This window comes from Tenrec ecaudatus, chromosome 17 (genome assembly GCF_050624435.1).
Source record: "Tenrec ecaudatus isolate mTenEca1 chromosome 17, mTenEca1.hap1, whole genome shotgun sequence".
Taxonomy (NCBI): domain Eukaryota; kingdom Metazoa; phylum Chordata; class Mammalia; order Afrosoricida; family Tenrecidae; genus Tenrec; species Tenrec ecaudatus.
In genome coordinates this window covers 73919417-73942411 of record NC_134546.1, presented here as the reverse complement: position 1 = coordinate 73942411, position 22995 = coordinate 73919417, and positions in this window count along the sequence as shown.

Below are 22995 nucleotides of genomic sequence, written 5' to 3'. Positions count from 1 at the left end.
TCATGGTAGCAAAGCTCACCTCAGCCTCACTTGGTGGTCCACGTGGAAAAAGAGGGACATTTAATGCGAGCCAAGGCTCTTATATTCTTTGGGAACATGCAAGCCCCCTAATTACAGGTGAAGACATATGTCACAGGAAAGAGTGTGCTATAGGTAATACAGCAATGGGTAGGGGGTGATCTAGCGGTATACACACAATAGGAAGTGGAGGGATTGGGGTATACATATGGCAAGAGGGTGGATCCTAGATTCAGGTTGGCAGTCTAACTTTGGATGTCACTGAACTGGTTTGATCTGTTCCCTGGCTCAACTAATTAGACCTTTATCAGTAGGGTGTGAACTCCACCTACAGGAACGAAATGGATGACTGCAAGCCATTAGGGAGAAGTAGCACATTGTCCTTTACAGCAAAGAGCAGGGCATATCAGTGGTGGGACCAGACAGCAGTCTGGCAACTGTCTGCCTTCCAGGAGGTAACTGGACAATTATTTACCATTAGCTGCAAGCAGCGTCCTAAGTCTAACATATTTGTGGGAGATGACTTGGGAGAAATCTGTTTCCCACAACTGTATGTGCCATTTATTATAAAAATAGCTAAGGGGCAGATATGAGTGTCGTGGAGGAAGTAGATGGCAACTAAGTATGTGGGAAAATACGATTTCTTATTATCACAGTTAACTGTAGTGGTTAAGTCACACAAGAAACCAATAGAAACAGAGGACACCATATGACTTCCCCGACCTCCAGAATATACCCCCTCTCATCCATAGTATACAAATACCAAAATATAGAAATTAAAGACTCCAAAACAGGAGGCTATGGTCACCTGTGATAAACTATAGAAACGGAAGGGGAAACAGATGAGGTAAAAACAGAAGAAGGTCTATCCTGGAAGGGGGTCAGGAATTTCTCATGGGCCCATATTGCCCTTGAGGGAGATACATGGATGTTTGTAAGGAACACCTCAGACCTAGGTTCATAATGTTTCCCTAAGAATGCTGCAGTCAGAAGATCAGTGAATCACCTCTCGCTTTAGCAGAGCTCCAGACAAACTTACAATCTCCAAATATAAGAACGTTGGAATCCCCGAGGTGCTGAAAAGGCAAGTGCAGGGTTGTTTTTCCCCTTGTCAGACCAATGCCAAGAGAGAAAGGAAAACAACAGCACATCAGTAGGGGCTGGAAGTCATTGACATCCAGAACAAAGAGATCTTCCAACATTGATAGCCCTGAATTGAAACTAATACCATTCCTTCCTCTGATCTTGTGGTTATACCATTTGAAATCATTTGATCCTACTCTGAAGTCCATTACTTTGGAATAGCAATCACCGCTGCCTCCCACAATGGGGGCTTTCAGATTTAAGGTCAACAGAGTAGTATGGTTCCTTTGAGAACACCGTTGCAGTAGACTCTATGAAATTGAAGTAACCCTGGGGCGCTGATGAAAGTCAGAAGCTGTTTGACACTTCTCAATTCCTGCTATCCGACAATATGTCCAAATTTGAGTGGAGCCTCGACTGCAGGTGATTTTTGTTTGTTTGGGTTTTGCTTCATTTATTTTGTTTGTTTGTGTGTGTGATTGCCTAGTGTCACTCATGTCTATGTCATAATGTCCTCTGTGATCCCTCTCATATTTTTACACATGTATAGCATCCTAATGTGTGTATATTTCAACATTTCTATATTTTCAATAAATGATGGTCAGGAAACCTCAGAAAGTGATGGAAGAATATACTCTTAAGTTTTCAGCTAATAATGATACCACTTAATAGTTACCTTGATCCAGTATTTCATTAACCCTAAGTCGGATTGGAAAGTATTTGTCTGAGCATCATGATAACTCTGATGCAGGGACCCCTGACAGAGTCATTTCCTGTCCTTAAGGGGCAGACTGCTTATTGTTGTAGGACAGACTATAGTCTCCTGTTACAATATATATTTTTGAATTCACAGATACCAGGAGTAGGCACAGAATTAATATTTTTAAATTAGAGAGCGATTGCCTAGGGAAACTGTGAGATTTAGAAGAAACCACAGGAAACCATCCTTGAAGCTCCAGCTGCACCTGCTCCAGGTCTGTGTTCTGTGCTCTGTGGGTCCTGAGCGCCCCCTGGAGACCAATCTCCTCCTTGCAGCGGAGGTTTGTGTCTGGGCTTTCACTGACTTCCCCTCATTGTTTGTTTTGCACAGTAATATATGGCCGTGTCCTCAGCTTTCAGGCTGTCCATTTGAAGATAGAATGTGTTCGTGGAGTTGTCTCTGGAGATGGTGAATGGACCCTTCACGGAGTCAATGTACCACCACCAGCATTAATATCTGAGACCCACTGCAGGCCCTTTTCTTGAGCCTGGCAGACACAATTTATGCCATGACTACTGCAGTTGGATCCAGAGATTTCAAAGGGCAGTTTCAGAGACCTCCCAGGTTTTCTCATATCGCCACAGACTCCAGCAGCTGCACCTCACACTGAACACCTGCAAACACAGAAGCACCGTGATTAGATGACACACATCCAAACTAAACACTCACCATTATGCACAAACACACACACACACAGCAGGGTACACCACAATTACCACGTAAAATGGCCAAAATGAAAGCCAAGATTGCTGCAAAATTAGTGACATGTCCTCTGGACTATCTCCTGGCAAGAAATGGTAACAGCAGAGACCCGGAGACTGCACTATCCTCTGAGATCGCCCACATCAGGGTCTGTGGCTGGTTTACTGGTGGGCAGAGAGCTGCATTTGCATCTTCCCTGATATTTAGAAGCGGATGAGTAGAGATTATGGGCACCTGTTCTCCCTCAGACTCAGAGAAACACAAGAATTCTAAGAGGAAAACAGAGTTCTTAAACAGGTTGTGTACCAAGCATTGCTATATTTGTTATGCATTATTAATTTTTAAGAACACTGATTTTCAGTTTATAAGCTTTATGTGAGATACACAACAGCCTTTGCCATCTGAGTTCACAGCGCATCCAGTCTCTTTCCCCTCAAGAGCTGGATATGCATGATGACAGTGAGCAGGTCTAAGATCTGCGGGGGATTAAACCAGCTATCCTGCATCAAGCTGGGTTCGAACTGAGGCGTGCGGATGAAAGGAAAAGAAAGAGCTATGTACAAAGCATGGGAACGGAAGGACTTCCATCTGATGGACTGAAGTCTCATGTATATTTGAAGCTTGGTTTTTATACTCTTCTTACACAAGGGAATTGGTTACAAAATAAACATCAAAGAACTTAAACATTCCTAAACTCTTATCTATGCAAATGTTACTTAACTAGTCACAGTTTCTTAACCTTAGAATAATAAAAGCACTAGGTTCAAAGGAAATCACACGGATATGCAAGATTCAAGAGAGCCTCAAAGAGATCATAAATGACTGAGTTATCCCTCAATGATTTTAGCAGCAAAGTCACAAATAACAGTGCTTTTGCAATGCTTTTGTCTGCAGAGACACAGAGATGCAGGGGACTAAATAGTCACCCATTAGTAAACACCTTGATCAGCCAGATGCTTCCTACAATGATCCGTTTCTTGTGTGGGGACACAATTAGATACTTTTTGCCTTTCAAGGTATTCCCCCAATTTAGTGATATTTTTAAACTGTGTGTATGAAGCTGTTCATAAAACATGCCCATAAAACCTGTGGGATGGTGTCTCTTCTCTGGTTTCTGACTAGGAGATTCCGGTCCCCTTTCTTTTGTCATGAGCAGGAAAACTGCATCTTTATCTCTTTAATTTGTCTTCCCCGTTTTCATTTAATTGACTCACTTATTGTGTGCCTCTTGTTTCATTTGTGTGAGTTTGTATATTTATTAGTTCCTACCAGCCCACCCCTGCCCTGCTAAGCTGTGATATGGCATGCTTATCTGTTTCCAGCTAATGATTAGATGAAAAATGAGGCAATTAATTGCAGAGTCGAGTTTCTACATCATGCAGATGTTTGTGGCTAGGTATCCCCCATGAAATTCTCTTCAGTTGAATCCCACAGTGTTTTATGTTGTACTTTCAATTTTGTTCACTCTGATACAGCCATCCAGGTTTACAAAGCATTAAACATGTGTTGTAGCTATCAAGGATACAAAATTTATCTTTGTGCATAAAACAGGTATGCATGCACACATACAATTGGGTGTATGCATAGAGTCTACAAATGAATGAATATTTGCTTACCTGTAGTGTTTTGTAACAAACTTTTAGAAAGAGGGGTTAATTGCTTAACATAATTTGAAGGGAATGGAAATCCTAGATGATGACAGGAAGTTCCTTGGCATTGGTCCCAGAAGTCTTGCCCTTGTGCTTTCCACAAGCGACGGGATCCCTATAGACCAATGCCATTACTGCAGGAACGTTTGTGTCTGTGACAGCACTGAGGACTCTCACTGTTTCCCCCACACAGTGATGGACAGCTGGGCCCCCTTCTTGTTGAACTCAGATGCAGGAGAATTGCCTGTGGATATTCTTTTGGAACTTGAGCATCAGTTCCTTAGGGGTGGGAGGAGGTTTTCTGCTACTACAATACAATGCTAACAATTAGTCCAACCTCCTCTGCGGGCTGTGGCAGTTCCAGCTCTGGCAATACGGAGTCATGAGACACAGCTAAGCTTAGGTAGAGGATCTGTGAGTGATTCATCACTCCTGGCCCAAATCTTGGACCACCAGCAAGGGGAAAGTAATCACTGGTGACAAGTAATAGAAACCTCATTATGACAATCATTTTAAAAATCTTGACACTAGAAAGAAGTAACCACTAGAAAGAAGAATGTTCATAGGAAATTCATGATGATGGACAAGCCCTGGTATCCTAGAGAACCCTCTCCATGAGGATAAGTTTTTCTCTAGGTTTGAGATTTTGCCTGGAAATTGATCAGGTGCTCTGTATATTAGAAGCCCCAGGAATAAAGTAGAGAAGTTCCCAGTCTTCTCAGAAACCAAAAAGAGAACGTCTGACCCCATCTTCTTCTTTGTGATAAAACCAATGCCACACTCACTGCCATGAAGTTGATTCTGACTCATAGAGATTCTGTATTATGTTGAAAAAAAGACACACAGCAAAAGTAAATGTGTAACAAGTTAACAGAACGAGTCTTGATGAGAAACAGACAGAGGGTGCATGAAAGTGAATGGGGTCTGTTTTACTTGGATCAAGCCAGGACTGAGTCAGAAGATTCCCCAGGGTAAACTCCTGGAAAACATGTGGGTGTGGTTTACAGTTTTAGACAAGTGTGCCAATAAGTAAATGCATAGGAGTATGGATGTGAAACAGATTTCCCAGGGACCAGGGACAGTCATGAATATTCATTAGAGTGGGGTTATGATTCTTAACAAAATAGGGTGAATTGTACTTCTTGGTTCCAAATGCCTTCTAATTTTGTCTGGTGATGTCTTTATGGTGATTTTCTGTTCCTTAAACAAAATCCTTCTGATCCATCTGATTTGTGACCATAAGATGGGGAATTTCTTTTATGGACATGTTTGCCTGGCCAGTTTTGGTCAAAGGGGATACTCATTTGGTGTAATGGGATATTTTTCTGTGAGGAAATGGCTCAACAGAGACAGGTATCAGGAACAAAAGGCAGAATAATTATAGGCCATAAAGTAGGTATCCAAATATCATGTGGCAACATCACATTCCTTGACAAGTTTATCAGGGAGACAGATTTTGATTGGCAAGATTATTTATGTCCTCCTTGGGTACTAGTATCTAGTAAATATTTGTGCTCTTCCTTCCTTCCATGTTTTGTTAATTGGTATACTTGGGGTAGCCTCGTGAATCAACTGGACTGCATAAACAAAATTAAATCTGTAAAGCAGATTTTGAAGAGCCTCCCCACCCCAAAAATGCTGCTGTGGGTTACCAAACCAGTAAATTCTTAAAAGATCAGAAAACCTTATCTTTCTCTAAAGAGAAGACTAGTTGATGTAGACTGCCAACCTGATGGTTAGAAACATACATATAAACCACTAAAGGAACAGAACTCAGAAAATAAACTATAGTGTGATTATGGGCAGTGCATGCTGTATATATAAACTTAAACATCTCTCATATCCTCTGCCTTGGATCATTGGACAGGCTGTGAAATTTACAGGTGTACACAGGGCTAATATGTTTGGGGAGTTATCTAAATTTATATTGTGTCTGAAAATGACCCTTTAAATAATTTCCTCTGTGACTGTCTCATTGGCCACTCACCCACACACTGTGAGCCTCACCCTGCTTTTGCAATGGCTGCCTCCATGCTGATGGTAAACAAGCCATGAAACCACCTTTCTGGATGCGTCCTACCTCATTTGCCCTCAGGAGGTCCAGTGAGGTTTGTGGAATAATGTCCTAGGGGGAGAGGACTATTCAAGGAACAGGTAAGGTATTTTCTTAGTTTTATAACCTTTTAATGATACGAATAACCTATTAAGAACACTCAAAACTCTGATAGCCTGGATTCTCAGAACAGTGTAGTACTAGGTCTGGAACAGACAGACATAAGTAGAAGAAACAGAGAAGAAAGGGTAAATGGAGATTGTGTTAGTCTGGGTATTTTAGAGAAACAACTTCACAGAAACTCATGTATAAGAGAGAATTTTATATAAAGAGTAAATGCACATCAAGAAAACATCCCAACCCAGAGCTGCCGAATCCCACAAGTCCAACATTAACCCATATGTTCAACACCAATCTACAAAGTCATCCTCCATCTCACAAAACACACACTATGACGTCGACTGCAGGAAGAAAGCCAAGTCAGTGAATGTGTAAGCATCTCAGTGCTGGCAGGGGTCTCCACACAGCTGCTCCAGCACCTAGGGCTGCATTGGGGTAGCTCCATGTGGTTCTCCTTGGGGTTGTTTCGCAGGAAGTCAGCCTTGAAAGTTGAAGCAGGGAACTGCAAAAGCAGCTGCACCCTGGTGCAACCATCAGAAAGCAAGAGGCCCGAGAAATAGAAAGGCGAGGTTCACCGAGCCATTTATTCCACCACTCTTCAGATAACACCACGTGTTTATTGGCCAGGTTGGCACAATAAACTAACTACCTCAGAGATGTAGAAGACAAATTCTGGAGACTGCATCTTAGCTGTGCTGGGGTTCAATGAAGCCCTTCACCTAATAGATAGCACTTACTTGTTGTCACGGCTTCATCCTAAGAATGACATACTGGGTATTCAAATCATAACATGAGAACTTCACAGTCTCCACCAGATGCCACAGAACCTCCTCCTTAAGCAACCAGGGTTTTATAGCTGTGCTCAGGGATACTGATGTTGATAGAGAAGACAGTGGCAACAATTCCTTTTACTTAGGCACAGGACACAGAGGCCTGGCCCCAGGCTTCATAGCACTGCATGGGACATATAAGGTATTCAGATGCATTCAAAACAGCAATCTGTGTAAGTGTTGAGGTAAAAATAAATTAGAGATGGAAAACAAGCTGATTCTAGGAACCCAAGTGGAAAGCAAATTTTGAGAATGACGAGGGCAACAAATGTATAAGGGTGCTTTGCTCAATTGATGTATGTATGGATTGTGATAAGAGTTGTATGAGCCCCAATAAAAAGATGTATTAAATTTAAAAAAAATTAGACACTACATTCTGATCCAGATAATCAGTTCAGGATGCTGTAAGATGTAGTTTTTTTGTCCTTAAGGGATTGTCCTTGAAAGATATAGTCAGACCTGTCAAATCCAGAGCTTTGTTATTGTTTTTGCTAATTTGTTTGTTTGTAATAATATAGAATTGGCTTTCTACCTGAGTTGGTGATTCCCAAAGGCCTTAGACAGAACAATTCATTAACTTTCAGGGTACAACTGCAATTGTTCTCTAAAGCAGTTTGTTTCACCTTTCACACTGTGATGGCTCCTTGGCCATTGATTCTGCCCAACTTAGAGCTTCACGCTGTGTTTCCCATGGTTGGCTCCATGGTGATGGTGAACATGCCATGAGCCAGTTTTTGCTGCTTCTTGCTAGCCTCCCTGCCCCCAGGAAGCCCAGGGACAGGTTGAGGAATGGGTGTAGTCAATGAGACAAAGTAAGGAGCTTTAATGGTCACACATAATTAAGGATCATTTGATGCCCTGACAGCATCACTATGACATGACCGTGAGTTACACAGACACTGTCTTACCCATCACCCATTGTGCTACTTCATCTCACTGCAGAGAGCAGACACCAGGCAGAAGAGAAGCAGCGTGTTTGGAAACCCTTTCTGACAAACTCTCCAGCCAAGCATGGGTAGTGATGATACTCCACACACAGGATGAATTTCTTCTTGACTCTGGCATATCTGCATTGGGGCAGCTGCAGAGTGCAAGGTGGAGTCATCCTGTGACTGGAGAGTGGGTTCCTTTGGGACATTTCTGTGAAAAAAAATAGAAAAAATCCCCCATTCCTACTGAGTAGAGAGAATAGTTAATCCTACAGAGGTTTCAGAAGGTGTCTGTTGATCCTGATGCCAAGTTGCACCCTATTAATCACTTAATAGGCCACTCATTTGAAAGTATGGATCATGGGTTTGGTGCCTATTGGTTGTATTATTGATTCCTTGAAAACTAGAAGCTGAATATATTAGTGAAAACCATCCTCAGCAAGGAATGGGCCAACTTGGAAGAAAATAAGTTTCATGAGAAAGGGTAGGAACAGGTGATATGCCAGCAGTGGCCCTGAAGGGGAAGCAGAAACACTTGGAACATTCATTGCAGACCCAGGTTCACCAGGCTAGCCTAGAATGAAGGCCTGAGCAACAGTCTTTGGTCCAATGTTCACCACAAGAAAACCATCATCAAGAAAAGATCACTGTAGAGTGCATCACAGAAAGGTAAGGGCAAATTCTCTCTGGAGAGATCATGCAGTGAAATTCAAGCCATAATATGTCCCATTAATCGGTTTGCTCTAAGAAACCCCTCAGTTTTTCCTCTCATCATTCTCTGAATCGATCAATGCACACAGGTCACCCCATTTATTTATGTTTCCGGTGGAGAAAGAATGATCTCTTTCAGCAGATCTGCCACAGAGACTTTCCTCGGCTGAACTCTTTACTCCAACCATGTCTTCAGGGTGGACTCTACTTTGAAAAGGTATTCCATAGTCTCATATTGTGAGCCTTTAATCTACTGACACTACATCGCACAATGTTGCTGTGATTCATAAATCCTCAGTGGTTCAGTTTTCAGCAGAGGACTGTGTCTTTTTCTTAGCTTGAATGCTCTGATACCATCTGTCCAGCATGTGTGGATGACTTGAAATACCAATTGCAGAGCTTAGAGAATCACAGCAAGGTCACAAAACATGTAGTTCCTGAACGCTTCCTCCCCTCCCAATCATCATGACCCCAATTCTACCCTGCCTTGCGGACCTGGTTATACCAGAGGATATAGAGTGGTGCAGTGGGGATCTGGAAACACAGGGAATCTACAACAGAAGAACCCCTCAACACCAGCAGTGGGAGTGGCGACACCAGGAAGGAAGGGGGTTTCGAAAGGGAGAACCAATCTCGGAGATCTATGTGTAACTTCCTCTCTGGGAGATGGGCAATGGGGAGGCGGGTGAGGGGAGACGCCGGGGAGTGTAAGATAAGATATAATAATTATTTATAAACTATCAAGGGACCAGAGGTGGGATCGGGGAGGGAGGGGGATGGGGGAAAAAAAGGGAAACCGAGCTGATTCCAGGAACCCAAATGGAAGGTGAATTATGAGAATGACGAGTGCAACGAATGTATAAGGATGCTTTGCTCAATTGATGTATGTACAGACTGTGATAAGAACCTTATGAGCCCCCCAAAAAAGATTAAAAAAAACACACACCTAGATGGGTTCTCTATATCAACGTCTCTCTGTGAGGTGTGTGTGTTAGTGTGTGTGTATGCCTGTGTGTGTGTTTGAAGTAAAACAATTTTGACCTTTATTTACTGATGTGGGACAACTCAAATTGAGAATCACAGAGGAAAAATTGTATGTGATGCCACAGTGAGAGGATTGAAATTAATGAAATGAAATTAAATGTGTATGAATTATTGAATGCAAACCTGATAATCTGGAATGTAAACTTTAGAAAATAAAACACCATTTATTTATTTATTATTTTATTGTTAATTAAGTCTAGGTTTATATTTCAGTGCATTATTTTGTATCCAGTAACTTAAGCAAAATTTCATAACTCCCAGTAGCTTGGCTTGTCCCCTCTCCCCATCCCTTCTCTGTCTTGAACACTATTATCTTCCCCTTCAGTTAATGGCTGCCTACCCTCTACACTACTGTTTCTCCTTCACCCGCAAAGTCCCACAAAGTCTCCACTTCCTCCGAACAAAGTCAGTAACAAAAAGAAACAAGAATAAAATGTCACAACCTATAATGCTTATGGTCTTGAACGTACAACTTAGTCATTCTCCAGTTCAAGTGGGAGGAAAACCACAGCCCCAGGCAGGAAACATCTCACCACACACATCTGCTCCTGAGGATGGTCCTTGTGCTAGTGGGGCATGAGCACCCCCTGTGGCCCATCCTTCACTGTAAGTGAGGTTTTTGTCTGGGCTTACACTGAACAGACTTCACTGTGTCTCTTGCACATTAATACACAGCTGTGTCCTCTTGTTTCTGTCCATTCATTTGCAAATAGGCGATGCTTTTGGCATTATCTCTTGAAATGGTGAATCTGCCTTTCACAGATGAAGCGTACTTTGTTGTTTGACCATTGGCTGCATTTCTAATATAGCCAACCCACTCCAGTCTCTGTCCTGGAAACTGCCGGACCCAACTTATATAATAGTCACTGAAGGTGAATCCAGAAGTTGCACAGGAGAGTGTCAGAGACCAGCCAGGCTTTCTCAGATCACCTTCAGATTCCGCCAGCTGCACCTCACACTGGACACTGTAAACACAGAGACACAGTGATATCACACACATACACGTGCGTACACACATACGCACCCACACAATTATACACACCACACAACAGTGCCTTTTTTAAAAAAAGAGAAGTGTCCTCAATTATTACCATGAATAATGGCCAGCATAAACACCCAACTCAATCCAAAACCCATGATGAGTCCTCTGGTTTAGCTCACAACGGAAATCAACAGACTCTAGACAGGAGGCTTCCCTCCAGGAGCTCCCATGGTGGGGCCTATGCTGGTGTATCAGCACACAGAGTGAGCTGCATTTGCATGTCCCTCCCCTTATAAGCAGAGCAGTGAGTTCCATGGCCCAGGGTTCTCTTTGTGACTCTGAGCAACAGAAGAACCCTCACAGGAGAATGGAGCTTTAATAAAGCTTGTTTACATGCATGGCAAAGAGGCATAGCTCCTGCTATAGTTAAATGCATTCATATTTAATGAACTTTTAATTCATAAACACTATTCTACCTAAACATGAACCTTTGTGAAATGGGAGTACTGAATGCGTCCTTCCTAGTTCTTCCTTCCCCTCAAGATGTGGAAACCGGGATGTTACTACTCATTTGAACATGATGACAGCAGACACTTTGTTATTGTTTCTTGTTGGTGAGCATTTTTGGTTTATTATCTTCCAAGATATTTCCTCATTTCATTGACACTGATGGTCGTTTAGCATAAAGTTGTTCATACAATATGACAACCAGGGACAGGGAAGACAATCAGTTATGGCAAATAATAAACACCTCAGTCACAGCAACCTATTTTTGGAAACTTGGCACTCACAGGGAGAATATAACACCAACAGAAGAATGCGCACAGGTAACCCAGAATGCTGGAAGAATGCACACAGGTAACCCAGAATGCTGGGTAAATACTGAGTCAGAAAGGTAGATCGGCACTCCGATTTCAACAATGAGATGATTGATAAGACTTCCATTATTTATTTCATTTAATTGTGGGGATTGCTGGAATTTGTTTATTTAGTTTTAAATTTTTTATTGTTGTTTCAATTGATTTTGATTGAGCTTTTGTCGTAATATGACTACCAAAGTAAATAAGAGTAGTTCATAACTGGTGGACAAGCAGATAGATTCTGGGCTCCCACATAATTCTAGTGGCAATCCAAGAACGGGTAGTTCTTATAACTTTGTCCTTCTCAATACTCACCTTCTTGAAGAGACCAATGAAGATAAGGATGATACAGCAAAGTGTTGTGAAGAAGCAGATGGTGAAGGGCTATCAATTGTAATTGTGTCTAGGGGCTTAAAGGCTTGTTATCAAACAAGTTGTCATCTAAGTTAGGTGTCAACTAAATCCACATAAAAAAACCAAGCAGCCTATGTGATCCAAAGATGACGATAACAAAATCCGAACGAAAGGAAATATCAGAGATTAAATTGTGAATGCCTAATTTATAGAAGCACAAAAGGTGTGAAAACATAGAAACAAGAACTGATTCATTGGTTATTGGGTACAGAGATGGGCTGGGGAGGGTGAGGGGAATTGGCGAGCAAACTATGAAAGCAGGAGTCAGAAGGGAGCATTAGAACGGATTGTGAAGATGTATATACAACTCTGAAAATATGATTTAATGATGGAAATGTATGATTTGCGAATATTATATCAAAAGGATGACTAAAGAAAGCGAAAGAAAGAAACCAAACTTGACCTATGATTAGGATGGTGAAGCAGTTTCTGAAGGGGCACGGAGTTTATGTTAATGGAGGTGGAATTGTTTGGAGGATATCAATAGTGGTTGTACAACATGAAGATTATAATCACTGGCAGTAAATTATGCATGTGTAAGTTGTTGAATTGGATAAAGTTTTGTTGTGCATACCTTTACTAGAATTAAAAAATAATAATTACACAAATAAGAATGAATACAACAAAGAAGAAAATGTTCTAAAGTTGATTGTGGTAATAATTTTACAACTTTATGGTTGTATTATTGAATTATATGATAGTGGATTGTGTTAAGATGGATTGAATAAGGGAAAAAATTCAGAGATCCATATGTATAGTAATTATACATGAAGTGAAGATCCCAGCCCAGTCCATATCAAGTCCTAAGTCCAACACTAGTCCCTAAGTCCCACTGCAGACTCAATCAGCCACATGCAGCAATGCAGGAGGCTCACAGGCAGATAGGTGCAAAGTCTCTCATAGATACAATGGCAGTGGACATCTCCAGGGCTCTGGCTGCCATCAGCATGTTTTAAAGTAGCTTGTCACCAGAAAATTGAAGCTGAGAGTGTGGCCGCCTCCAGAGAGAAAGAGAAAGAGGCCAGCCTTGGAGAGCCAATTTTTCTGTTGCTCTCTAATCAAGGTGCAACCTCATTGCCAGGCTAAACTGCGCCCACATGTTCCTATGGGAGCCATGTTGTCATAAAAAACACCCTATTCCATGGTTGAAGTGCCAAAATTCTGTTGAAAAATGTAAAACTACATCTTGCTGGGTAAAGGGCAAGTGATCAAAGGAAGCCTTCAAGGAGCTTTATTGACAGCAACTTCTACAATGAGCTTGAAAATAGCAAGTGTGTGGGTGATGCAGGACCACACAGCTATTCTTCCGTTGTCCACAGGGGGCTATGAGACACAGTCAACTTGAGGGCATCTAACAAAATAAAGCAAGAACACCCCAAACAAGGGATTTCCTCTAGGAAACAAGAGGGGTGGAGAGGAAGCCTGAGAGGAAGACCCTCTGTCACGCCCTCTGCACAGGTTCCTGGAGATGAACTCTGCTCTGGTCCTGAGTGTCACCTGCTGCACATTCCTTCCGTGCCTCCTGGGAGAGGTTTGTGACTGAGCTCACGGTGTCTTTCTGTCACTGTGCCTTTAGCACAATAATACACGGCTGTGTCCTCAGTGGTCACGGAACGCAGTTGCAGGAAGAACTGGTTCTTGGCTGTGTCCACAGTGATAGAGATCTGGCCCTGCAAAGCTAGGTTATAGCTTGTGCCCCCTGTCCAGTATCCCATCCACTCTAGTCCTCTCTGAGGATGCTGGCGGATCCAGTTCCAGTAGTAACTACTGGTGATGGAGTCGCCAGAGACAGAGCAGGTGAGGGACAGCGTCACTGAGGGCTTCACCAGGCCTGGGCCAGATTCCTGAAGTTTAGGCTCTGACAGGACACCTGGGGACAAGAAGAGCCGTGGTGAGTAATGCCCTCTCCCATGCAAGTCCCTGTGCTTTATGGAGCCCATGACCTAGAGACTCTCACCTCGGGTGACTGCCAGCAGGCAGAGCAGGTTCCACAGTGTTTGCATGGCCATCTGGACGATGAAGACCACAAAAGTGTCTCAGAGGAGGATGGTGATTTCTCTGTTATCCACCAGGGAGATTTGCATATGAGGCCCAGTGGGAGGATACAGCAGGCTAAGACATGGACACTCTCCGTGGCATCCTAGAGCCAGAAGCTAAATTCAAGGAAACCACCAGACCTCATCTAAGTTGCTCTGTTTCTAGTGGTGACTAATACAGCCTGTGATCTGTGATCATGTGGGGTTTCCTGCTATGCATACTATGACCTGACACAGGGACATAAGAGGGGTTCATGAAGTGAAACATGTGTAGGACAGTGTCCATTTTACACAGAAGAGGTCACCACACCTCTCCATGGTGCATCCCGGCAGAAGTGGAGGGAAGAATATGGGAAGAGGAATCTCTTTGGGGAACAAAGAGAGAAAATGAAAAGCTGAGAGGAAGGAAGGTTGTGTCACAGGTGGAGATTCTCTTGATGTTCAGGATTCTGAGTGATTTAACTTGTCTGTACACCCTAATGGAATACACTGTATGTGGCAGCAGTGTGTATTATCATGTTGAACATTCATTTTTTGAAATATAGTGTCTTTCATCTGGTTAGCATTGGATTGCCAAACATAAATACAGCAATTCAAATCTAACAGATGCCTCATTGCATAACGATGAGGCTGTATTTTCCCTCAAAGATTTACAAACACTCCCAAAGCCTAAATGGGGTCAATTATGAATCAGAATGCACACAGTGGTAGTAGCTTTTCATTTGTGTGTGTGTGTAATTTTCCATTAATGTGTTCGTTATTTTCACATAGAAAAAGATGGAAAAACTTAAATATTCTTAGACCTGTGGAACACAATATTTTATTTCAAATTATAAGTTCCATTACTTATTTTTATTCAAAATTTAAATACCTGTAGGATCTGTTTGTGTGTGTGTGTGTGTGTGTGTGTGTGTGTGTGTGTGTGTGTGTGTACTGGAGCAATTTATATGCTAGAATTAATTTTTGTTCTTTCTATAAAATTTCCTTTCACAAAATCCATTTGCAGGGTCCTTACATGAATTAAGCCTCCAGTGAATCCCTCTGACCATAATCCAGGCATTTGAATAGCCTTCTTATCAGACAGAGAGCATTGTAAAGTCAGTTAAAGCAGTTTAGTTTAGATAAAATATAATATCTTATAATTTTATCTTACTTTGACACAATTTAAAGTTGCTTGGGTTAAAAAATAAGGTAAGGGGAAATTCACGTTAAGTTTCCAATGAATTCCCTGTGACCATAGACAAGGGATGTGAAGAGTCTTGCTATCATGCAGGTGCATTGGAATGTAGATTAGTGAAGATGCACTTAGGTTAAAAGTTAACACTTTATCATTTGCTCTCCCTTTTAACCCATTTTAATGTTATACCCATTTTCAAATTTTGTCAATTGAGGGTATTTCTCTGTATTACTTTGTTGTTGGGTGATATAAAATTTTTTTGTAAAGATTTCTGTGTATGAAATCCTGGATAGGAAAATCTAGAGACAGTAACTGGATTAAAAGTATTTTTGGCAGTATAGTATGGTAAGTTGGGGGGAAATTGGGAGTTAAATACATTGAATACAAGAGAGAAGACAATATTCTAAAATGTATTATGGTGATAATTGTGCAACTCCTCTTAATTTAATTAAACCATTGAAATATGTGAGATGTGACTTATAACCTTTTAAAAAATATGAACAAAATCAGATAATGTCAAACTATCAAAAAGAATCGTGTTGGGGATCTGAAATACTTGTCTACCAGCAATCAGCCAGCTGATTGAAGCATCAATTAATTCTCTGTGGAAGATGCACAACAGTCAGTGTGATCTAAAGATTTTAAGTAACTAAATCCAAATTTAGAGGAGGGAAGAGTATCAGAGCTTAAATTATTAAGACCCATCTTGCAAAAGGTTATAGATGATTGATTTTGGAGCCCAGAGTCTATTTGAAGGATCCTGACATGGATTCAGCTGAAGGCGAATCTCTCAGATAATCGATCAGATCAGAGATGTGAATAGCTGTGCTATCATATAAAGAGGATTGAAAAGTTGACTGTGGAAGATATGGTTAGGTTTAAATGTAACACCTTATAATTTGCTCTCCTTTTTGACCCTTCTAAAGCTGTTTCCGTTTTAAATATTATATTTTCTCTTTTCAATTGAGATTATTCTGTTTTGTTTCGTTATTGTTCTTGTTTTTTGTTTCTTGAACTCTTTCCTTTTTTTGTATGATCTTATGTATATGAAATATATGATAGGTAAATCTATAGAGACAGTAACCAGGCTATTAATTACTTAATACTATGTTGGAGGGTGAGAACAGGGAAGAATTGGGAAGCTAACAATGGATACATTCTGACATACAAAAATTTGAAATGGATTTTGGTGATGAGTGCAAAATCTTAATGTGAAATAATCAAAACTGGCATATGCATCATATATTAAAGACTGATACAGATTTTACAACTTTTATACAACTCTCCTTAATGTTATCTTGTCTGATAGTGCAGTACGTATCACTCTTTTCGCTTTTGAAGACACTTTAGAGATTACGTGTAGAGGGTATGGGGCATGATGCAGATCTTCAAGCTTCCCTCAACCACAGATCCTTATTTCTAGGATCTTGGAACAATTTCTACTGTATTTGATCCCCAAGTTTTACATGATCTACATTAACAACTAATGCTCGGTGTTGTACCCCAGCATTTAAACAAGATCATGAGCTCAACTGTGTCAAGTCCCCAAGAGGATGGCCACCATGTTATCATAGGACACTTCCTAGAAGAGGTAGCATCAAAGCTTAGAGGAGGAGACAGGAAAGACAATAAAAAAGATTCCTAATGTTATTAAAATATAATATCTACAAGAATTCACAGGAAGAGACATTTCTATCACTGAAGAGTGCTTAGACTGGGCCATCAGGTTGGAGGATGCTGAGAGCACACACTGGTCTAAGAGGTGGAGTCTGATCCTGCCCTCTTCCTTTCTGCATAGGGGAAAATGCCTCTCCCCTTTCCTTGAACACTTTCCCTAAATCAGTGAGGATGAGGTGAGGAAGCGGAATCTGTTGTCTCCTCACTCCCTTTTTCATCCAGCCTTCTCATAGAAGAACTGTGCCAGGAAACCCCAGAATATTTTACATTTCTGACTTCTGCCTTTAAGGTCAGAATCTCTGGCCCTTATTCTGGCTTCTCATACGGTGAGATGCCCCATGTCCTGCTCCAAATGAGGCTGACTATATAAGATTCAAGTTTCATAGGAGAATTCAAGGATCTTGCGTTAGGATGGTATGAAGTAGATATGAGAGCTGAATTCTTTGAAAGACTGTGTATGTTACATTTAAATCTCATATATGTCTGTGGACCCAGGATGACTCACAGGGGACACTGCCTCCAATTGATATTTGTCAAGAAAGGATCTATTCTGTAGTATGCTGATGACTTGGTGCTCAAGACTGGCATTGGATTCTGCTACATCTGAAGTGAGGCATGGTAATGTGATAAATGGCCACCTGGATCTTGTCATGAGGGACAGTAGTATCCTCAGGCTCATTCCAAGGACATGGCAACCAGGCTATCAATTCTTAGTAGTAAATGGTGAGTGCATCTCTATAAGAACCTTAATATGATACTTAAATGCATGTGTGTGTGTGTGTGAATTTTCAATATTTCCTTTCTTTCTACAGATATTCTACCTGAGTTTGTTGTTGCTCTTTTTCTTGATGCCATGGGTTTTCTGGTTGAGTCTGCATTTGTCACTATAGTTTGATTTGCAGATGCATTTCAGATATTTGTAACATCTGTAGTATAGTCATGTAGAGTAATGAGTTTTAAAAAATAGATTAGAAAAATATTTCATATTTTCATGATTTTGTAACTTGTAGAAAGATCTGGAATAAAGGTTCCCTTAGTTATTGAGGAACATGCTTGTTTGCCACCTTATAATGTTACGTTAAAAGTACTGCTAGTGTAGTTCCAGTTTAGACATGTATGAGTTCATTCTACAATATAAAAAAGAAAAGCAGGTCTTTAAGCATGCTATTAGAACCAGTGGATGGCTAAGATAATAAAGTCTTGGTAGGACACACACACACACACACACACACCTTCAGTCCTTCCAACTCAACTGGGCATTAGCCCAAGGCCAAGGAAGCAGGCAGTGGGAAGGGGAGGTGGTGAGGTGTAGCAGAGGCCAGTAGCACAGCATAGTGGAGCAAGTCCCAGTGGAGCCTCCCAGTGTAGGGATGGAAAGTGACTGGCAGGAGGTACAGCACCTGGAGTTGTGGCAACAAGAATTGCGATGGCTCACAGGCAGCAGACACTGCAAATTGGGGCCACAGGGTGGTGTGGAACAGCATGGCACAGTAACACAGTCCACCAAACGTGACCAGGTGGAGCAGAACACTGAACAGCTCACAGATAGCATAGCACATGTGTTGAGGCAGGATATCTAGATCAGACAGCATGCTGATCAAACCACCTGGAGGAGGGAGGGAGGGAGAGTGGGGTGAGAGGAGGAGCAGAATAGAGAGGAACAGGAAAGGAGAGGAACAGAAGAAAGAGGAGGAGAGGAGTGGGCAGAAGAGTGGAGATGAGAAGATCAGAGCTGAGGAATGGAAAGGGGAGAAGAGGAGAAGAGAGGGAAATAGAGGAGAGGAGAGGAACGGAGGAGAGCAAAGACATCTAAAGACAACCGTTTATCTAGGTTGCATCTGTAAAGAAGGTCAGTTTAGCTGTAACCTGATTGACAGGCTAAACTCCACTCATCTTACAGGTGTCATGTTGGCACACAAAAACTAACTATTAGAATGAGGAAGCAAGGTACCCTCGGGGTTTTGATGAGACTTCTTGACAATATAAAGCTTCAAAGTCAGACAAGTCTTCCTGATATTCCACAAAAGGTGAAACCCAGATAAAAAGACAGACCCTTGTTCACTGGGAACTCCAAGCAAGATCGGCTAAAGCGGGAATTTCTAGTTTTCCTCTTCAGTACACTTAATTGCTATAACCACGCCCCTCAGTGGTTCAACATAGTAGGAATCAGAGGGGGTGTGGTCTGTCTGAGGTGTCTTGGAAACGCAGAGAGAAGGCAGGTCAGGAGGAGTGGTGTGGCTGTGGAGAATGCTGATGGCCAGGATCCTTGGTGACCTCCTTAGTATGTCTCTCCCCCTAGACCCCTAAAACAGACATCATTTTCATTGTTTCCATGAATCTTCTATCTTTGCAACAATGAAATGCAAATGATTTAAAAGTAGTTCATGGCTTTACAGAATTTCTGTGCATATTTTTGGCAAATATGTATTCAACTACTTAAATTATTAGAGAGGTGTAGGAGAAATTTTATAGTACAGTACTGTTATTGATAACATTTATATTCTTTTGTTTGTCAATTCACTTTTAACACTTATGGCTTTAGTCTCTCTTTTTAAAAATTCAGCTACATTTACATTTGCCATTTATTTGAATTTCATATATAGAAATTTCATTTATATGTCATATATAGAAATACATTCTTATTTTATCTTAGGTTTAAATATTCATTTTCACATGTGAATAATATGGGCTTCATATAGAATTTATGTTGCATTTATTCAAGTGACCCAAAGAAAAGAATGTATGGCTTAGCTTCATTGATGTCAGTAGGTGCCATCGACTCAGATCTGGCCCATAGTGACCTTATACAAAACAGAAGGAAACACTGCACCATCCTGTGGCATCCTTACAATGGTTTCTATGGTTGAGCCCATTGATGTAGCCACTGGTCACTCCATCTCATTGAGGGCTTTCCACTTCGTTGCTGCCCCTCCACTTTACCACCATGATGTCCTTTGCCAGGGACTGGTCTCTCCTGACATGGCAAAAGTATGTGAGGCAACATCTTGCCATCCTTGCCTCTAAGAAGCACTCTGGGTGTACTTCTTCCAAGGCAGATAGGTTTGTCCTTTTAGCTGTCCATGGTTCATTCAATCTTCTTTTCAAACCCCAACATTCAAATACTTTGATTTTTCTTCGGTTTCCTATCCAATGTGCAATTTTCATATGGATATGAGGCAAGTGACATTATCATGGCTTGGTCCGCAAAGTCTGCAAAGTAACGTCCTTGTTTGCAGTACTCTCAGATATCTTGTGCAACAGACTCACCTCATGGAACTCATCTTTTGTTCTCTGGAGTGCCACCTCCATGATCACTGATTGTGGATTCAAGCAGGACAAAATCTTGACGACTTCAACCAGTTCTTCATTTATCATGATGTTAACTATTAGTCCACTTGTGAGGATTTTGGTCTTCTTCACATTGAATCGTAATCCACACTGAGCTCTGCAATCCTTGATCAGCAGCAGCAGATTCTTCAATCACTCCTCACTCTCAGCAAACAAGGTGACGGCTGCTGCAGTGGAAATTAGACACTAGCGGTAAGCTACTCTGAGAATGCTTTCCCACCACACGACTGGACTCTCACAGCTGCAACTAGATGTCATACTTGTTGCTGCTGTTGTTGTTGTTAGGTGCCATTGAGTCTGTTCTGACCCACAACAATTCTATGAACGACAGAATAATTGTTCCTTTCCTAGAGCCCATTGGCGACCTTCTGAACTAGAGAAAGAAAATGAACCCAGAGAAAAACAGCTTGTAGACTGATACTGAAAGAACAATGTGCTTATCTCTGTGTGAGGAGTAGGATCAACTCTGAAACCCTTCTGCTTTTGCAAGATTCTGGCACTGAACTAGACACCCTTCTGGGTGAAAAGTGTATTCACTGAAGAATCTCACTAAGATCTGCGGAATGAGTATGACCTTTCAGAAGCAACTAGCCAGGCCTCTTTCTCGAGACATCACTGGGTGAATTGAACCAGCGACTTCTCAGCTAAATTCATAAACTTTGTGCAATCCAGATACCCCATGTGCTCTGAATCTCATGGGAAAATTCCCTCCGGTCCCCATGAATTTCATTAGAGAGCTTATGGTGGGGACCAACACCTCACAGAATTACTTCCCCTGCAGTGCAGACAAGTGGATATTTCGCATGTAAGAATATTTTTCAGTTGACTTTTAAAGTCATGCATATCAGGGAAAGGCACTGAATCATAAAAGTAGATTTCTTTGAGGACACTGTGAGATGGAAAAGAAACATGGAGCACAAAGTACAGCTGCACCTGCTCCTGGGTCTGTATTCTGTTCTCTATGTGTCCTGAGCGCCCCCTGGAGACCACTCCCACTCCCTGCAGGGGAGATTTGTGTCTGGCTCTCACTGACTTCCTCTCACTGTGCGACTTGCACAGTAATACACAGCGGTGTCCTCAGTAATCGCGGAGCTCAGCTACAGGGAGAACTGGTTCTTGGATGTGTCTGGGTTGATGGCTAGATGATCTTTGAGAGATGGCGAATAATCTCTGTACTACTTTGAGCTGTAGTAGTAGGTCCCTGACATCTATTCAAGACCTCTCTCAGGGTGCTGCCTGATCCAGTTCCAACCAGAACTGCTGCTGGAGACTGAGTCACCAGTGATGGTGCAGTTGCAGGTCAGTGTCTGTGAAGGCCTCACCATCTGAGGGGCTGACTCCTTTAGGTGTACCTGGGACAGGGCACCTGGGGACAAAAGAAACAAGTACAGTAAATAACCCCCATATAACTGAATATATTGTAACCTATTCTATCTCCCTGGCTCTGACCTGATGGGAGACCCAGCACCATCAGGAGGAGGAGGAGGAAGGAGACAGACATTTGTGAAGTAAGGTCGCCCTGGCTAAGCAGACTCTGGAGCCCCTGGTGGAGAAGTTGCATTTAAACATTAAACCATGACTATAATTTGCCTATAAGTCTCACTGACTTGTATAAAATCTGAGGACCATGAACAGCTGCACAAAAAGGTTTCTCCAGAGCTGGTTCCCGAAGCCACCCGGAGGCAGGCAGGTGGAAGGAAGAGCTGGAAGCAAAGGTCCTCACAGCTTGAGTTCGCAGCTTTCGCCAATCCCAATATCTATAACGTTTAATTAAGGAGAGTTTCATTGTACTTGTATACATATTTGAATGTCCCTGGATTTGTTTCTCTAGTCTGCCCTGTCAGGGGAAGCCAGCTCCTAACACATCAGTATGGGTCCGGCAGGCACAATTGTACAGCGACAATAAGTAAGGATTATAGTAAAGTTATAGAGAGCATGAGAGATAGAAGGGAAATATAGAAATAAATGGAGTCAGACACGGTTCATGGCAGCATGCTCCCCTCAGCCCTGCTTGGTGGTCCACGTGGAGGGAGAGAGCCTCTTTAATGCTAGCCCAGGCTTTTTATATTATCTGGGGACATGCAAGCCCCCGAATCACAGCTGAGTACAAATGTCACAGAAAGAGGTTGTGCTATAGGTAATACAGTAATGAGAGGGGGTCGTCTAGGGACATACACGCAATAATAAGAGGAGGGATTGGGGGTATACATGCGATAAGATGGGCAGATAACTTAACTTTGGATGTCATAGAGTCAGTTTGGCCTGTTTCCTGACTCAAGTGACAGAGATCATTATTGGTAGGGTGAGAACCCTTGGTTGCAGGTCTCAGGGAGGAATAGTTTATTGTTCCCAGTAGCAGGGAGTGAGGCCTGCGATATAGTCTGGTGACTATCTGTCCTAGAGACCTACCCTGTAGTCAGGTGACTAACTGCCTTCAGGGAGGATGTCTGGAAGCTTCTGACCTCTCCCCACACTACTCAGTCTAACACAGCAGGCATTTCCAGGGAAGTCGCCCTTTAGTTGCAAAACCTAGGCTACGTTTCCCAAGATTTAAGGATAAGGTGGCTCCATCAGAACTGGGAACATAAATCAGTTTAATTCA